At 39.6% G+C, this 16,713-nt stretch overlaps 1 long non-coding RNA gene across 1 annotated transcript; it reads left to right on the top strand.

The window, feature by feature from the left end:
- The first annotated feature begins 791 nt into the window (after positions 1-791).
- Positions 792-15,177, top strand: LOC114679376 (uncharacterized). The gene is made up of 3 exons (XR_003731198.2): positions 792-1,291; positions 2,366-3,155; positions 12,719-15,177. It is a non-coding gene; the product is annotated as an uncharacterized LOC114679376 (long non-coding RNA).
- Positions 15,178-16,713: the final 1,536 nt, after the last annotated feature.

Here is a 16,713-nt window from a genome sequence, read left to right as displayed (position 1 = left end):
CAGGAGTGGTGGCTCATGCCTGTAATCCTAGCACTTTCAGAAGCCGAGGTGAGCAGATCACTTGAGGACAGGAGTTAAAGACAAGCATGGTCAACATGGTGAAACCTCGTCTCTACTAAAAATACAAAACTTAGTTGGGCGTGGTGGCACATGCCTGTAGTCCCAATTACTCAGGAGGCTGAGGCAGGAAAATCGCTTGAACCTGGGAGGCAGAGGTTGCAGTGAGCCAAGATTGTGCCACTGTATTCCAGTCTGAAAGAGCAAGACTCTGTCTTAAAAAAAAGGATGACCCACTCAGTTATTTCACGGACACATAGTGAAGAGCTTGACTGGGGCTGGGCATATTTCAAAGAAAAGTGTATGAATATCCTTAAAGGACTAACACCACATCCTTTCAGGACAGTGTTGAGAGACATTGTTAGTGTCATGATATGAATGGCCCACACCATCCAGACCATTAAGTCTGCCAATCTTGGTCATCCACAGTGACGGGTTTTACTTGCTTCATACATATGGGTCTTAACTTGCCTAAGAAATTGTGCAAGTTCACTAAGAGCAGGAATCAAGTCTTATGCTGCTTCTCTATCCCCAGTAGCAAAGTATGACAGTGAAGTGTCTCAGTGACACCCACCACAAGACGTATCAGGACTCAGTAAAGGAAAACCCACTCTATGAAGAATGTGTAGTTCCCTGGGATAGATTAAATTCAGTCCTATCTAGAGGCCTGGGTTGAGACATAGACTCAGATGCAAGGGCTAAGAGCAGAATGGAGAGAGGAAGTAATGATACAGCAGCTTGAATAGCAAGCTTAATGGAATTGTTTCATTTCTACATTTATCTCAAAAAGTGTCCTTATCTTCAGCAAAGACTGGCTGAGATATGTCATCAAAACCTAATTCCTTTTCCTCCTAGACATGCAAGTAAACTAAATTCCCCAGCCTCCCTTGCAGTTATAAGTGGCCATGTGATGAGATGTTTAACCAATGCAAGGTTAGCAGAAGCAATATGTACCATTAACAGACCCCACTGATAAACCTTCTCATGGTCACCTCCCTCTTCTCTCCCCAAGTATCAGGTGAATAGAGAAGATATAGAAGAGGTCCTTGGTTTCCGAATTGCCACTGGATTGCCTCTATCAAATATCCAAGAGTTTCATGAGTGGGAAATAACCTTCTGTTGCTTTAAATCTTGGGTTGTGCAATGCATCAGTGAGCCTACCATGACTAATACATCCTATGAATGTAGATTTCTCTTCTCTAGCCACTGACATGAGTGTGCATTCTGGATGCAGGTTGGTGTATATTGCTATTATTTTCTGCCTTCTCATATTTGATCTGGCTCTTAACCAGTTATTTCTGGTAAACACTTTATACAACAACCTCCTTTCTTCTAGACATTTCTAGTTTCCTTGAAATGAACTTTAGTTATGAGTAACATTAGAAATGTCTCTGTGTTCTGCACACGGGCACAGGGAGGGGAACAACACACACTGGGGCCTCTCAGGGGATATAGTGGGGTGGGAAGAAGGAGAGCATTAGAAAAAATAGCTAATGCATGCTGGGCTTAATACCTAATGGGTTTATAGGTGCAGCAAACCACCACGGCACATATTTACCTATGTAACAAACTTTCACAACCTGCACATGTACCCCAGAACTTAAAATTTAAATTAAAAAAAAAACTCTATGTTCTGTAAGCTTTCTCTTATAGAACATGGAGCTACTTTAAACTTAACCATTTCCTTCCCACTTAAAACTATTAGTGGGGAGGGAGTGGTTAAGAGTGGAAGTAAGAGAAAGGGGTTGTAGGCAAAGCCATGGAGAAGAGTCATACTCAAGAAAACCTTTTCTCATCTCCGAATAGAAGTCACTGATTAACTGTTCTTCTCGCTGAAACAAACTGTGAATCAGAAGCTAAGACTCCGCTTAACACTTATGAAAAATGATTTGGCCTTCCCTTCTGTTTTGAACACAAGAAGGAATAGCCACATATCTTTGACTTTGAAGACAACTGGAATTGCATGTATTATTCCAGGAGCAAAATCACCCCCTTTATGAGGAAAAGAAAGGTGGAAACAGAGTATTTGGGCTTAGGAAGATAGTAATTGCTATGCAGAGACCATTATTTACTGAACATCCCTATAACATATGCCTTATGGGAGGTAGGAGATGAGTGAAAACAAAAATAGACTAGGTTAGACACAGAGGTTTTATAACAATTACTAAGAAGTACCAGTAAAATTTACTGTTGATCCAGTTTAGTTTACTGTAAGCTTCATGTCCTTAACAGCATCATAAATGATGAACAGATTAACAGAATGTAAACAAAATCCTTCTCAGAAACTTTTTTTTTTTTTCTTTTTAAGTCACAGGGGACTCAAGATTCTTGGACAGAATTCTCGCCGGGAGCCAACTCAGCCTGATCTGCTGGCATCTCTCAAGTATCCGAAGTCAACAAAATGGTTTGCCTTGAAGACTTGGCCAGAGCAGCAGCCAAAGTTCATCAGGCTTTCATAGAGAGATTGTTGTTCTAAGAAAACAAAATTCTAAGGGTTCCCATTGTGCAACTGGGGTGGCAAAATGCAAACTAGTATAAGGAAAAAAAATGCTTTTCATTTCCATGGAAGAAGTGACCCATCCTATTGTTTTGGTATTTCCTTTTCTGTGCTAACTTATTCCATTAATTAGGCTCTCATTTTATGAGATAAATTTCACTGCATGCATATCTTCTTTTGGTTATTACACAAGGACTGTTTTCTATGGTTCATATCTAAGTCTAGCCCTGGAAGAATCTTTTTTTTTTTTTTTTTTTGAGACAGACTTTTTTGTTTTGTTTTGAGACAACACTCCCTCTGTTGCCCAGGCTGGAATGCAGTGACGAGATCATAGCTCACTGCAACTTCTGCCTCCTAGGCTCAAACAGTCCTCCCACCTCAGCCTCCCAAGTTGCTGGGATTACAGGCAAGTGCCATCACACCCGGCTAATTTTTGGATTTTTAGTAGAAATGAAGTTTTGCCATGTTGGCCAGGCTGATCTCAAACTCCTGCCCTCAAGTGATCTGCCCTCGTCAGCCTCCCAAAGTGCTGGGATTACAGGTGTGAGCCACCGTGCCCAGCTTGGCCTTGGAAAAATCTTGATGTAGAATTTATCTGCAGGTATCTCCATCTCTATTTTCCATTCTTAGTAAATGTTTTAGTTTGACAGTAAACGTGTTGAGACATTTACGATTGAGAGAGCGCCTAAGCAGCCCAAAGTGCTGGGAGTCTCTCCTAAAGAATTAGATGCACGCAGCTTTTTTCCCTCACAGACACTTTACTGAGCAGTCATGTTGGGCTTGGGTGGCATCTGCTATTAAGACACACTATTCAGCAATAAAACCCTGAAAATTGCATTGCAGAGGACTGATAAAAATGAAATGACTTAAGAAACATATTTATGGTATATATACATAGAAAAAGAATGAAAGTTTGAGGGGGGTATTGCCTTTGAGAAGAAGAGTTATGAGTAGTTTTTATTTCCTTTTTTATTAATCTGTATTTCATTTTTTAGGCAAGCAAATATATTATTTAGGCAACAAAATATGTATTATAAAGAAAAGACATTTTTTTTGTTTCTTCTTTGCTTTTCTAAGAGGAAACTTTGACTACAATTGCTTGTGAGTGATACCTGTGTTCTGGTAGCTTAAGAAGACACAATGTGGTTAGGGAAGGATAAGAACAGATGGCTTTAATAAATGTACTCAAGGCTAATGTACTCTTCGTAGACTCAGGCTTCAGATTAGATCTCTTATCTATATTGGCACCAGGATGTGGTTTTGAGTTCTCTGCTTTTTCTACAGCTTTAGGGAAATCTGCATGCAGACACATCCAATTGTCCAAACCAAAATCACATCCAGGATGTGAGGCAGCCTGGGAAAGGTCATTTTGAGTTCTGTAGTCTCCGAAGTATGAAAACACATATACACGTATACATACACACATTCACACCCACACACTTTTGAAGGAAGATGGAATGGAAGATAAGCACCACAGTGAAACTTTAGAAGAATTTCCATTACACTAAGGAAAAAAAGATAGAGGGTCCATTTTCATCACTTTTATCACTGTTGCCTAGAAGATAAGCTGAATAACATAAAATAAAAAGTGTATAGAACACTTGGAAAAAATATAAAAGATTGGTCCCATTCTCAGATGACATGATATTCAATGAGGAACCAACCATAAACAGGTTGTTATGAACTGAATATTAGTGTGACCCCAAAATTCACATGCTGAAATCTTAGCCCCAACGTGATGGTGTTAGATGGTGAGGCTTTTTAGGTGCTGACACAGTATAATGCCTCTTCTATGAAGAAGCGGGCCTTTGTCAGTTACCAAATCTGCAGATGCCTTGATCTTGAACTTCCCAGCCTCCAGAACTTGGAGGAATAAATGTTTGTTGTTTGTAAACCACCCAGTTTATGGTATTTTATTATAGCTGCTCAAAGGGTCTAAGACTCAAGTATAAGTCATAAGTAAATGCATCAAATTTGCTGAATATAAATCACATATAAAAATTCAACAGCATGCTTGGATCCCTGGGATGAATCACATCTGGTCATGGCAAGTAATCTAAAAAATAATAATAAAATCAATTTTAAAAATTAAAAAAGCAACAATATTTACTATTCACTGCCAATGACCAATTACAAAATGGCATAAACATGACATCTGTGGTAATGACAAATACCCTAAGGTAACTAGAACTACAAGTAATAAAAGATGTGTATGATTTATAGAGAAGGTTGTAGAAAGAAAAAAATTAAAAGTGAAAACCTAAATGGGAAGAAACATCATATATATTGGGTCAAAGCAGATATCATAATATAAATTATAAAATACAGAACTAAATAATATTATTTAGTATTTTATATACTAAACTTCAAAATGTGTTGGATACACCTGAAGTAGCACTAAAGAGGAATTTACAGCTTTGAATACATGTATTGGAGGAGGAAAGAGATAAAGTTTAATGTGGCAGTAAGCACCCACTTAAGAAAAAGTACAAAAAGAAAATAGTAGTAGTAGAAAGTAATAAAATATAAAAGAGGTTTTTAAAAAGATGCTTACAAAATGGACAGTTTTTATGGGGATTGAACAAGAACAAAGAAAGAAGGCACTAATAACTCATGTCAAGAATGTGGAAGTGGATATGTGGATATAACTAAAATGCTGCAGTTATTCAAGATAAGAGTATTATTAGTAACTATAAAATAATACATTTAAAAACTTGGTCAAAACGGTCAAATTTCTAGAAAAATGTACCTCAACAAAACTGATTCAAGAAAAATAACCCATTAAAAATAAATCAGCGGTTACCTTTCCCCCCTTTTTTTTTTGACAAGAAAATACCAAATGGTTTTACCAGCAAGATCTGCCAAATATTCAAGAAACGAGTAATTTAAATCTTAAACAGAATTTTCCAGAGAATAGAAAATGGGAAGAGGGTTGTTCCTCATCTTATTTTATGAAGCTAGTATACACATCGGTGCCAACATTTGACAAGGGAAGTCTGAAAAAGGAAAATCACAGACTAACCTCTGCCATGAGCAGAGACTTAAAAAATTATAAACAAAATATTTGCCAACCAAATCCAAATATAAAAAGGATTGGACACCATGATCAAGTTGAGCTCATCCTAGGAATGTATCCTTTATGGTAACATTTGGGAAAGCAAAATACATGGGTGCACATGCAAGAGGTAAGAGATTGAGACCAGGAGTCTGTAGGACTTCTGATTTCATCCATTTTTTCCAAGTGAATTAGATTTTCTTTAAAAAAGGTTACTGGGTGAAGACGCAGATAGAGGACCAGGTCTTGGAGATTTAAGGAGAAAGGAAGTATGATATAGTCTTCCAGAAGACTGGAAGAGTAAATAGAATATAGTGTGATTGCATTGGGTCTCATCTGAGCTTTATGGGCATGAATTTAAAGATTATTTATTAGATAACCTGGTTTGTGCAGTAAGAAAACATTTGTTTAGGGATTAGGAAGGAACAAATAAAACTAAAACTCTCCCATTACTCACAGAAGACATGATGATTCTTATAGAAAACCCAAAAGATATTATGTCAATATAGAAAAGCCAATTACTTTTTTTTTTTTTTTTTTTTGCTTTAAATTCTGGGACACATGTGCAGAATGTGCTGGTTTGTTACATAGATATATATGTGCCATGGTGCTTTCCTGTACCTATCAACCCATCATCTAGGTTTTAAGCCCAGAATGCATTAGGTATTTGTCCTAAAACTCTCCCCCTCCCCTTCCCCCACTCCCCCCAACAGGCCCTGGTGTGTGATGTTACCCTTCCTGTGTCCCCGTGTTCTCAATGTTCAACTCCCACTTATGAGTGAGAATATGTGGTGTTTAGTTTTCTGTTCCTGTGTTAGTCTGCTGAGGATGATGGTTTCCATCTTCAGCCATGTCCCTGCAAATGACATTAACTTTCTTTTTTCTGGCTGCATAGTATTCCATGGTGTATATGTGCCACATTTTCTTTATCCAGTATACCATTGATGGGCATTTGGGTTGGTTCCAAGTCTTTGCTATTGTAAATAGTGCTGCAATAAACATACATGTCCATGTGTCTTTATAAAGTGATTTATAATCCTTTGGGTATATAACCAGTAATAAGATTGCTGGGTCAAATGGTATTTCTGGTTCTAGATCCTTGAGGAATCACCACACTTTCTTCCACAGTGGTTGAACAAATTTACACTCCCACCAACAATATAAAAGCATTCCTGTTTCTCCACATCCTCACCAGCATTCTGTTGTTTCCAGACTTTTTAATGGTCATCATTCTAACTGGTATGATATGGTATCTCATTGTGATTTTGATTTGCATTCCTCTAATGACCAGTGAATAGTTTTTCTTATGTTTTTTTGGCCACATAAATGTGTTCTTTTGAGAAGTTGTTCATATCATTCACCCACTTTTTGATGGGGTTTTTTTTTTCTTGTAAATTTAAGTTCCTTGTAGATTCTGGATATTAGACCTTTGTCAAATGGATAGATTGCAAAAATTTTCTCCCATTCTGTAGGTTGTCTGTTCATTCTGGTGATAGTTTCTTTTGCTGTGCAGAAGCTCTTTAGTTTAATTAGATCCCATTTGTCAATTTTGGCATTTTTTGGAAATGCTTTTGGTGTTTTAGTCATGAAGTCTTTGCCCATGCCTATGTCCTGAATGGCATTGCCTAGGTTTTCTTCTAGGGTTTTTATAGTTTTAGGTTTTACGTTTAAGTGTTTAATCCATTTTGAGTTTATTTTTGTATAAGGCATAAGGAAGGGATCCAGTTTCTGTTTTCTGCATATGGCTAGCCAGTTTTCCCAGCACCATTTATTAAAGAGGGAATCCTTTCCCCATTTCTTGTTTTTGTCAGGTTTGTCAAAGATCAGATGGTTGTAGATGTGTGGTGTTATTTCTGAGGATTCTGTTCTGTTTCATTGGTCTATATACCTGTTTTGGTACCAGTACCATGCTGTTTTGGTTACTGTAGCCTTGTAGTATAGTTTGAAGTTGGGTAGCATGATGTCTCCGGGGTTGTTCTTTTTGCTTAGGATTGTCTTGGATATACAGGCTCTCTTTTGGTTCCATATGAAATCTAAAGTAGTTTTTCCTAGTTCTGTGAAAAAAGTTAATGGTAGCTTGATGGGAATAGCATTGAATCTACCTGGAACCCAACCAGTAGTATCTACTTTGGGCAGTATGGCCATTTTCATGATATTGAATCTTCCTATTCATGAACATGAAATGCTTTTCCATTTGTTTGTGTCCTCTCTTACTTCCTTGAACAGTGGTGTAGTTTTCTTTGAAAAGGTCCTTCACGTTTCTTGTAAGTTGTATTCCTAGGTATTTTCTTTGTAGCAATTGTGAATGGGAGTTCACTCATGATTTGGCTCTCTGCTTGCCTATTATTGGTATATAGGAATGCTTGAATTTTGGACATTGATTTTGTATCCTGAGACTTTGCTGAAGTTGTTTATCAGTCAATTGCATTTCTACACACTAACAGCAAATAGTTGGAAAATGTAATCTTAAATAAGATCTCATTAAGTGTGTGTGTACACACATATATATACCCATATGTACACTTAATGTGTGTATATGTATAACTTTTAAACAAATCTAGCTAAAGTATAGATTTTTATGAGAAAAAAGTATAAAATTCTATTGAAGGATATCAGAGGAGACCCAAATGAAGAGAATGATATAACATATTCATAAATAGGAAGAATAAGTAACAAAGGAATCAATTTACCCTAAATTCAGGTGTAAATTCAAGGTAATTCTAATTAAAATCCTATAAAGCTGTGTTGTTGATGGGAAGGAGATGTGTCCCACAATAAATGAAAAATTATTATCATGCTATAATAGTTAAGGGGTGTGGTATTGGTCCAGGAATGAAAAATAAATTAACAAAATAGGGCAGACTCTAGAAATAGACTCACACATATTCAGAATCTTGATTTATAACAGATCACCAGAGAAAGACACAATTCAAAAAATGGTGCTGAAACAATTAGCTATCCAGATTTAAAGACAATTAAAATTAACTTTCTACATTATACTACACACAAAAACATCCACATAAAGACTTCAGCATAAAAATCCTTTAAAAAAGCATCTTTATGACATTGAGATTGGAAAGATTTTCCCAAATCATATGGAAAATGCCCCAAAAGAGAAATATTTGAATTCACTGAAATTAAAAATTTCTATATGATAATGTGTCTGGGTTTCAGTTTTCAATGTATTGAATCAGGAGCCTAAGATAGGGAGAACTGAAATGGGCTATAATTATAGCTATGTGACAAACTATCTACCATAGAATTACACATGTAATAGAAATGTTTCTCTGCCTCCTTTTGGTGAGATCCAATGACTTGAGTTCTAAAAGGCAATATATTATAGATAGAGGAAAGTTATAGAAAGAAATATAGCTATAGCATAGTAGCAGTTGAGAAACAGCCTTAGAGATGTACTTCAGAATCTGAATCAAGGAATGAGCACAAGCAGCTACAAATTAAAAGAAAATATGGCTTTCAAAGAACAGCCAAAGAGAAATGGTAGATAATATGTTGAATATGAAGAGATGGAAAATAAATCCAGGAGGGGTACATCAACCCTTAACTCAAGCCATCTTCTTTTGCATTTCCTAGCTTCTCACAGTCAATGCCCCTGAGTACACAGCAACCAAAGGTCAAGTCACAGCAGTTCCTCTAACAATTCTAGCAAAGGCAGAAAAGAGTTTACAACCTTAATGCCACCATCTTTCAAGCCTTAGACTTAACTCAAACCACTCACTTAGCCATGACTGGTGAGTACATATTCAGCTTCCTAAAGTGACTTACACTGCTCAGAACTGGAACCCAACCAGTCCCCACACTACACTGGTGACTCTCCTTCCCCTCATTACTCCTCATTCCCCTCTGTAGTTCTGACCCAGCTTCCAGTCCCCACCCCCAATCATGGCTGGGGCCCTGCTGCTCATCTACACATATTCACCCTCTGCACAAGGCTAAAGCTGGTCTCAATCCCTTGTGGCCAGCATACCACATAAACTATCCTTATCTCATTACTAGCAGAGGAACTTTTTATTGAAGGGAGAACTTACTTGAGAAGGGATACATTTAAGCCAAAAAGGACAGTCTACATCTCTGTGCTTATTGTCCCAAGGCAGCAGAAATAGAATTCATAGATTCCAACACTTAGCCTTCCCCACCCTAGTCACAGAGCATCCCTCTGCCTGCCAAGGGAATTGGTTCTGCAGATATGAGGGATTTGCCCAGGGATAAAGACCCCTTCTGGTTCAGGCATCAGGAGATACAAATGCAATACACCATAGCTGACACAACTGGACATCTTCAGCGTTGCAGTGTCTCACCCTGTCTCTCTGCATGCCAGCTCCAGCTCATCGGGCGAGTTATGAGAAGGAAAACATATTTTCTAAAAGCTTTCTTAAGTGTTCACATGGCCAGCTGCCCTTGTTTGTTCTCCTGAGTACTGAGGTCACTGGAAGCCACAAAACCCAGCTGGGACCACTTCAATGAGTTATGCTCCAGGGAAAATTATGGTGTGAAAAGGTAAAAGGAAATTTTGGAAACTGGCGGAATCTTCATGGAAGTATCACCCTGGGCTAATACCAAGGATCTGACATAGACAAAAGTATGAATTACTCTGCAGGCTCAGCGCCAAGGGCAAGGTCTTAAGAGCCATTGAGATGGCCTTAACAAATTAAGGGAGGCAGGCAAAGTTCGATTGCTTACTGTGAGCTGGACCCTTCTACATTATTTTTATCATGGAGTCCAATGTCCCCATGTTGATCCTAACAAGCCAAGTCCCACATTGCATCATCCCACACGGGCAGGCCTTCTCTGGGCAACACTTCAAGATGTGAAACTCCTTCTTTCTCCTCTCTAAATGTGCCAGTCCTGAGTCTCCTGTATTGGGTTCATTAATGTTAACATACCTTTTCTGGTCACCTACAATGACCCAGGCACTGCACTATAGTCCAAAAGCACAAAACAATAAATTAGACTTGCCCCTTGTTCTCAGCACCTTAAATGTTTCCATTCACTGAAAAAACAGGTGAAAGTTTACCCAACTGTACTAATGTGTTAATTAATGCATCAGTGTTTGTTTATTCTACACGTATTTTACTTACCTCTATAATATGCCACTAGATGCTTCGGTATGGGAGATGTTGAACTCTCAAGTTCTAAAGGGGGTAAGGCAGAGATATGGACGTATCTCAAAATTAGCAGGAAATTTAAATAGAGATTTTAAGAGAAAGTAAGGTCTGGTTATAAGAAAGGACGAAGCTACTTTGGGTGAGAGAAAGCTGGTAACTATGCCCTAGGAATATCCAACATTTAAAGTGTAAACAGAGAAAGTAAAGACAGAGATGACAACTGAGAAAGAGTGGGAGTCACAGGGGACTGAAGTGAGTGTAGCTTGAAGATGTCATCAGAACCCTAGTTAATAGCATGTGGTCTACCATTGCCACAATACAAGTGCCCTCCAGCCATCTCAGGCAGGTGGGCCTTTACTCTCCTCAAATTACATTCCTAGATGAACATCCTGTGCTCTACGAAGGAGTCGGGCCTGAATACTATCCCCTTCCTAATGGGGGAGATGTGACAGTTGAGGATTTAGGAAAGGACCAAATGGACTCACCACGCAAGTGTGCTTTAGGATGGAGGGCAGGGTTGGCTCTGTGCCAGGAGTGCAGATTTCATCTGTTGGCTGCAAATGTGTGCCACTTCCTGATGGAATGCTGCTGTTCTCTGACCTGCCCTCAACTCATAACGTAAGTCACAATTCACTGGAGTTTCACAATACGTTTCTCTGGATGTTTGGAATCAGAAATGCAGACTCACAGAATAGCTGTATAGGATTTAAAGAGAATCAGCAGAGTTCAGGCTGCTCATTTTACACAGGAGGAGGCTGAGTCTGAAGACTAATTAATTTGGCCAGGGTTGCATGGCAGTTTAGCAAAGCAGTTAAACAAATGGGCTTGAAACTCAAAGAGTACCTGGGAATCTTAAGCTGCATGCCTTAGGCAGATCTGCTAAAATTGCTGTGTCTCAGTTAACTCCTCTTAAAACTGAGTAAGAATAATATACACACACACACACATATACACATATATACATATATATTTCATGTATGATACATGATATATATGTATTATTCACATATTATGACACATGATACATATATAATGTAACCTATGATATATATCATATATATGAAGATTATATATATATCTCTCATAGGTTATTTTGTAAGAGATGAGGTAGTGAATTCAAAGCACTTAGCATGACAGCTAGCATATGGTGACACAGCTATCACACAAAGCCAAGTCTTCTGACTCGTAGTTCAGCGATCTTTCCCCTGAGCCATGATCCCTCCTTTATATAGAGAAGTTAAAAATGAACTTAGAGACATTGCATGTGTACCAACCCAACACTATAGCACTTGATTTATGCATTCATTTTTATAACAACTATAATTTGAGCATCTATGTACTAGGGTGCTGATGTAACCATGCTGAGTGCTGAGGTACCCATGCTGAATTAGACATGATCTCTTCCCACTAAGGAGAGAGAAGACTGTGCCTATGACAGCCAGAAATAAGGTGGACTTGCAAAGGAGTAGGCAGGAGTGGGGAGAGCCTAGAGGCAAGGAGATGAGATAGAAAGTTCTTGCCATAATTTAGGCAAGAATCAACAGGGTGCTGAATTACCTTGGAGAAAATGGAAATTAGGGGAAAGGACAAAGAAATGAAGTAGGAACATGAGACTTACCCTTGACACATAATTATTATAACATATTTATGAAATATTTGCTTTTGTGTTTCTGACAAGCAATTTGCCTCCAGAATTGCCAAATGAGGCTGGTGTTACTCCAGATTCAAGGTAACATCTGCTTATTGCTAGTGCATCCACCAGGGCAGGTGATGGGCTTTAGGCCTCTTATCCAGGGTCTTACACGGAATTGTAGGTAGGCCCAGAATTACTAGTGCCAGGGCTGCAGAAATAGGAACTGTTCAGCCAAGTCTATGACCATCTGTTTTCCCTCCTGCCAAATGCATCGAGGGCATGGTGGATCTGGCTTCGATGGTAACAAAGTGCGAGCAGAGTTGAGCAAACAGACAAATGTTTATCTTTTGCAGGAATGTGCACTTGACTCTGGGGATTGTAGCTGTCCATCAGCATCCACACTTGATGAAATTGCTGAAGGAAAGGGCTCCGAAAACACCCACGTTCCTCGGCCTCTGCAGCCTTAGCTCCATGTGCCAGCAGGTCAGGCTAAAGCGCTGTGGTGCAAAAGGCATCAGGCAGACATGTCTACTGGTCCATTAAGATTCTGTACCTAAACACTGCCCACCTCACCCACCCTGCCCTAATCATGGCCCTGCTTTTCCTGCCAGGCCTGCTCTCCTCCCCAAGAAAGGGAAAATGGTTAGCAACTTTCAGAAACTAAAACAAACACAAAAGTTTGCCAGCATTAAACTCTGCTTCACAGCTAAATGGACCATAAACTTTCAGGACCTTGAACAAAACTTCAATTCAATCCCTTCTACAGGTGCTGTGGGCACAAAGACTGCACAGTATATTTTTGCCCTGGGAAAGAGTCTCAAATTATTTTTGTAAAAAAAAAAAAAAGCAAGCAAGAAAGAAAAAGTTGCCTGGAAAAAAGTTTCATTTTGTGCTTAGAAAAACAAGCCAAGAGGCAATGCACACCCCCCTTTCTCTCCATTCTCACTTCCCTGCACTCCCACGAGAAGATCCCAGCCCACCTTGAAACCCAGTGTGGATACCAGAGAAGACATCTTTTTCTCCAGTTTTCAAATAAGCATCCAGGATGAGACACACGCAGACCTTTCCTGCTAGCCTGTAATTCACCACCTTCTAAAAGGACCAGGTCGTGATACAAATTAAAGCAATGAAAAGCACAGGACTGCATGACCCAGGTCTGAGTCTGGCTCCGTGTCATCTTCTATGTGACCTTAGCATTTCACTTGACCTCTCAGGTCTCACATTTAGCATCCAAACAACTTAGGATTTAAGTTCTCTTACAGCTCTAAAACTCTGTATGGGAGTGACATCAATAAAGTAAGATAATTTTTTGTTCAAACCAGGAAAGATGTGCAAATACAAGTGGCAGTGAATAGCAATTATGCCTGGCATCCAGAACTGTGCTGGGAACCACGACCTGTGGTTCCGAGGGCTGTCCAGACAGCGCCATGGGCCATTCGTGTGCTAAACCTTTGCAACCTGAGCCCAGTAACAGGAACACAGAACATTCTCCAGGACTCTGGGGCCTTGCCTCCTTTCTCTAACTGCTCCTCTCCCATTGTTTTCCCTCTCCACAAGCCTGCCCTTTCTTGGGCTCCCCATGCTCTAAGTTAACTTGGCAGCATGGCAAAGAGCTTGAGAGCACAGGTTCTGGTCTCAGACTGCATGGGCTCAAATTACAGCTTCATAATTTACCACGAGATCTTGGGCAAGTTACATTAAACTCTCTCAAATATAGACTTTTCAAACATTTCTTCACTGCAGTCCACAGTAAGAAATACATTTAACATAATACTCTAGTCTGCGTGCGCGCGTCTGTGCACGCGCACACACGCACACACACACATACTTATATATTGTGGGAAGTCAGGGAACCCAAACAAAAGGACTGGCTGAAGCCACAACAGAAGAATATAAACTGAAGATTTCATGGGTATCTATTAGTTCCCCAAATTAGTACTTTTATAATTTCTTATACCTGTCTTTACTGCAATCTCTGAACATAAATCGTGAAGATTTCATGTCATCACTTCTCCAATCAATACTCTTATAATTTCCTATGCCTGTCTTTACTTTAATCTCTTAATCCCATCATCTTCATAAGATGAGGATGTATTTCACCTCAGGACCCTGTGATGATTGCATTATCTGCACAAATTGTTTGTAAAGGCTGTGTGTTTGAACAATATGAAATCCAGGCACCTTGAAAAGAATGGGATAACAGTGATTTTCAGGGAACAAGGGAGATAACCTTAAAGTCAGACTGCCTGTGGGGCCAGGCAGAACAGAATCATATTTCTCTTCTTACAAAAGTGAATAGGAGAAATATCACTGAATTCTTTCTCTCAGCAAGGCACAGCCCTGGGAAAAGAATGCATTCCCAGGGGAAGGCCTCTATAATGGCCGCTCCGGAAGTGTCTGTCTTATGCAGTTGAAGATAACGGATAAAATACGCCCTGGTCTCCTGCAGCGCCCCCAGGCTTGCTATGATTAGGAAATTCTAGCCTGGCGAATTCTAGTCAGACCAATTATCTGCTCTTGAACCCTGTTTCCTGTTAAGATGTTTATCAATGATAATGCATGCACAGTGGGACATGGAACCTCATTAGTAATTCCAATTTGGCCCTGGCCTTGTGATCTTGCTCTGCCCCCATTTTTGCCTCGTGATATTTTATTGCCTTTGAAGTATGTGATCTCTGTGACCCACACCCTATTCGTACACTCCCTCCCCTTTGAAAATCGCTAATAAAAACTTGCTGGTTTTGTGGCTCCGGGGTATCACGGAACCTGCCAACATGTGATGTCACCCCTGGAGACCCAGCTGTAAAATTTCTTTCTTTTGTACTCTTTCTCTTTATTTCTCAGACCGGCTGACACTTAGGGAAAATAGAAAAGAACCTATGTTGAAATATTGGGGGCTGGTTCCCCCAATACTCATATAAATTAAAAGATTAATAAAAAATAATTGTTTTGATATTTTCTAAGCACCATTTATTTGATTGGTCCTATTCTATGTAAATTTCTATAAATTCATAATACAGCAAATTGATTTCATAGTCTCATTCTCAAATGATTTCATAGTCTTTCATTCTCAAATTGAAAAACCCTGCTCTAAGCTTTAGTCATCTTCATAACAACTCCATGGAAAGGGTATTATTTATATTATCTTCATTTTACAGATGAGAAAACTAAAGTGTTCATATAAAAGCATTTGGCCGCAGTGCAGGGTGGCTCACACCTCTAATCCCAGCACTTTGGAAGGCCAAGGCAGGCATATCACATGAGGCCAGTAGTTCAAGACCAGCCTAATCAACATGTTGAAACCCTGTCTCTACAAAAAATACAAAAATGAGCCCAGCATGGTGGTGCACACCTGTAGTCCCAGCTACTCAGGAGGCTGAGGCAGGAGAATCACTTGAACCTGGGAGATGGAGGTTGCAGTGAGCCAAGATGGCACCACTGCATTTCATCCTGGGCAACAGAGTGAGACTCTGTCAAGAACAAACAAAAAAAAAGGTTGGCTTGGAATGTAATAAGTGCTCAGTGAGTATTAGTGTTGTTATTACTCAAGGAAGGGCGTCAGCACAAAATAAATCTTCAAGTCCAAAAGGGAAGCTCCCAGCAATCATACCTTTCATGAACCTGTGCATGAATCAAATGACTTTTCCTACTGGGCATGCACGTCATGCCATCAAGCAAGTCAGAATTTAAGTTTCTGCGCTGGTCAGTGAAGACACGGTGCTTGGCACTGCAGCAGCAGCCATCTTGCAAACATGAGGTGCCACACCTGAGGAAGGAAGAACAAAGCAATGGAAAGACCAGTGTTTTGGTATTACTGAGTTGCTGAACCAATCCTGGAACTGGATCTCAAGCTTTCTTTTTATTTAAATCAATAAAATCTCTTGATGTTTAAATGGCATTTTTATGCAAACCAGCTCATTAGCTCCTACAGTGTCCCTTCCCTCACCAACAGGAAGTGGCTCCACATTTCAGTTGGCTTTTGGCCCCTGAGAATCAGCATTCCCTAAACCACCACTATTAAATTTGGGACTCTGAAACCACAGAAATACCCCGCAGTAGGAAATCCCCGGTGGGTGCCTAGACTTTCTATCACTTCTGCAAAACTTTTAAGTAAAAGAGGAATATCTCAGGCTTCCCACTTAGCCACGGAAAGTGGTACCACCTTCAGAGGAAAGATGGGGGATTCGGGAACCCCGCCTCCACTTTCAGGAGGTGTCTCTGATTTCCTCAAATACTGACAGGTAATTTAACCTAAGCAATGGAGAGAAGCCCTGCTTCAAGATGCAATGCTAGGCTCACCATGACCAGCACTTGGTGGATAAGAAAGAAAAAACAACTTATAAATTCT

The sequence above is a fragment of the Macaca mulatta genome, chromosome 7, assembly GCF_049350105.2.
Source record: "Macaca mulatta isolate MMU2019108-1 chromosome 7, T2T-MMU8v2.0, whole genome shotgun sequence".
NCBI classification, from domain to species: Eukaryota; Metazoa; Chordata; class Mammalia; order Primates; family Cercopithecidae; genus Macaca; species Macaca mulatta.
This window is presented reverse-complemented; position numbering and strand designations above follow the sequence as displayed.